This window comes from Triticum aestivum, chromosome 1B, assembly GCF_018294505.1.
Source record: "Triticum aestivum cultivar Chinese Spring chromosome 1B, IWGSC CS RefSeq v2.1, whole genome shotgun sequence".
In the NCBI taxonomy this organism is placed as follows: Eukaryota; Viridiplantae; Streptophyta; class Magnoliopsida; order Poales; family Poaceae; genus Triticum; species Triticum aestivum.
In genome coordinates, this window is record NC_057795.1 from 606,822,397 (window position 1) to 606,825,592 (window position 3,196).

The 3,196-nt window shown below is 37.9% G+C and overlaps 1 pseudogene; it reads left to right on the forward strand.

Annotated features, from left to right (window-relative positions):
• The first annotated feature begins 206 nt into the window (after window positions 1-206).
• On the forward strand, window positions 207-2,970 carry LOC123096921 (uncharacterized; annotated as a pseudogene).
• The last annotated feature ends 226 nt before the right edge of the window (window positions 2,971-3,196 follow it).

A 3,196-nucleotide genomic window follows, 5' to 3' on the forward strand; every position in this document is an offset into this window, starting at 1 on the left:
CCGGTTTTATGAAACGGATATGCAGGGCATGTTTAGAATACCATCGATAAAGATGCGTGATTTTTTGCTTCACTTTTTACTCCAAGGTTACAATCCGAGTAGCAAAAAATTTATGGTTGAAGAGAGTTCTAGAAGTACTGCTGGAAGTAAAGGTCTTATTTCACTAAGGCCTGATGATGTGTACTCCATTTTTGGTTGGAGAAACAATGGAGTGGATGTTTGTGGGTTTCTTAGTACTGAAGGAGAAAAAGCAACCAAAAAAATACCAGTTAGTTTTGTTAGCAAGAAAAATGGTAAGATCATGATTGATGATCTCATAGAAAAGATTGTGAGGAACAATAGCATGATGATGACTTCATTCGGATGACATTTCTAGTTCTTTTAGGAACTATAATTGCACCAGTGTCTCATGAATACGTTCCGAAAAAATACTATGCCTTAGTGCAAAATATTAAGTTGATAAGGAAGTTCAACTGGAATGCATTCACTTCACGATTCTGTTTGTCGGAGATTGGTAAGCTTCTGCAGGACGGCCATGTTAGGCAGTGGCCCTAGGGGAACCTCGCCCTTTTGCAAGTACGTTGTATTTATTAATTTGAACACTTTTCTTAGAAAATGTCACGGAAAAACATGTAATTTAATTAGTTTATGTGTTTTGCAGTACCTATACTGGGAGAAGGTGCAACCAATCACCGGTCCAAAATATGATCCGTTGGCATTGTTGAGCCCGCTGATGAGGAACTGGACGGAAGATATGGCTGTGAGAAGAGACAAATACAACTATGAATATGGTCGTGGTGTTGGGATGGTAATCCTAGTAATCATGTTTTTTTACATTTATGAAAGAAAGTTAAGTGTGCGTATGGTTTGTATGTATAATTCTCTTGTTGCATTTGTAGATCGATGACAACATTACAGAGGAGTATAGGCTGAAAAAAATTCCAGAAGAAGAAGCTCAAAAAACCAAGAAAGCTAGTAGCAAAAAGTCTAACGTTACTGGAACGAGGAAAGAGGGCAGTACCTCAGAGGCTTCGAGCCAAAAGCCTACTATGGACCGGATTTTGAGTGAGATGAATGAGCTTCGGAAGGAACTGCTTCGTTTGCCAGAGTTATGCGCACAGGTAACACTTGAGCACGTCACTTTAATATCCATCACTGAATTGAAGAACTAAGATGAAATGTTTTCTTGCAGAGGATGATTAAGAAACTGAACAAAACCGGCGTCTTCTACAAACCCAGTAACCTGGAAGAAGACAAAGAGAATCTGTACGGAGGCATTAATGAGTATTCAAACGGTGGACGTCCGAAAAAAGAGTTTGTATATCAAAAAGATGATTCAGACCGGTTCCGCACACCTTCCAAAATGAATTTGCAAAAGGATGATGACGACGGTGATGTAACTTCTCGTGGAAACACACCTTTTTACTGCACACCTGAGTACTGTGATAGTTTCAAGGGTGATATGGATGATCCTATCCAAGTACCAGAAGTATTAGATGAAAAAGCTGCCACATCTTTAGGGACGGACGAAATCGCATCGCATGCGTCGCTTGGTTCTCAAGGAGTACAAGAGGAAGTGGAGGAGGTTACTGGCAGGAGCAAGCGCAAAGGATCACAACATGTCAAGTCTCCTTATGTGGTCCCTAAACCGAACAAGCGTGCAAAACGTTCTGCGAAAGGAAGTAAGTTTTTTGTGTTTCTAATTGTTCTTGCGTAATAATTATTTATATATTTGCGTTTATAATTATTTGAGTTGTGCGTTACAGAATTGTTCCAAAATGGTGGTGTTAACAAATCTAGTGATGAGTATGATGTGGTGAAAGCGTCCATCAAGTACGTGCGCGCGCATGAGCATTCACAAAAACATGCCAAAACAGAAATTTTCAATGATGGCTTGGAAGAAAGTCTGACTATGCGGAGAGCTTGTCAAATTATTAACCATGAGTGGCTAAGTAGAGATGTAAGTTAATTTCATATATTGTTTTACAATTGATTCGAAAACACCATTGTTAAATCTGCCACATTATTTATAGGTAATTAATGCATACTCATCATATTTGGTCGACAAAGTTAGTGATGGTCGTTTCATGTTGACAACTTGGAGGATACATTGGTTGCTTCACGTTAGACCCGGAAAGAAGACCACCGGTAAAGATTATGAAGCAGAGTCGCATAGTAATGGACCCGTGAATAGATGTGAGGACGAGTATTTCAAAAATCAAAGGTAAGTTTGATTGGTTACATGGTACATACATATGATAGTATGTGCTGATTGTGTTTTATGGTCCTTGTGATGCAGACTTACATTCCTCTAAACAAGCAGAACAATCACTGGATTACTGTCGTCATGCATCGCGGGAAGAGAGAGTTTCAGGTTCTTGACTCGTTGATGAACGGAAAACTTGACAGTGTTACTAGAGAACTCGTTGAGGACCTGGTAGGTTTAACTTTCAAATGTGCATTTGGTAACATTGGTTTTTTAGTACACTGAATGACATTCTTTCCACCATTTTTATTATATCTTTAGAGAAAACAACTAGCAGAAGATATCCAAAAAGCAAATGCAACCGGAATTGTGAATTATCCGGATGTTTCCAATTGGCCTATTGAAACGTATGACATGCCAAAAGAACATGATGGGTGAGTTATTACTTTGACAGCATGTCGGTCCTGTATGTACAGTAGATATTTAATTTTCATAAATTGTATGTACTAGGAATTCGTGTGGAATATTTCTCCTCTGATGCTTTCAATATTGGGATGGTGACAAATGGACAGGCTTATTTTCACAGGTACGCAAGTCATGTTTGTACTATGATGTACTATGAACGCTGTGCTAATATCACTTTTTTTCAGAGGTCAATTGATGATTCGAGAGAGGTAATGATTGCGCAACTTATCTTTTCGGAAAGAAACAAGCTTGATGAAGTGAAAAACAAAGTTATTCGAATATCAAAGAAGAAGAAATAGATGCGGCACGGAGGAGTTTTGCATGTGATTGGGTGGTACTAGAGGACTATATTTTCCAAACGCTTTGCGCACTTGCTTATAAATTTTATGTAATAGACATATTTATTGATTTTGCCACTATTTTGTTCCTAAAAGATTATACACTTAATTACGTTTTTATGACCACATGATATTGTGTTTCATAAATATTATATAATCAGTCTTTTTTTAGTTACATGATTTTTTT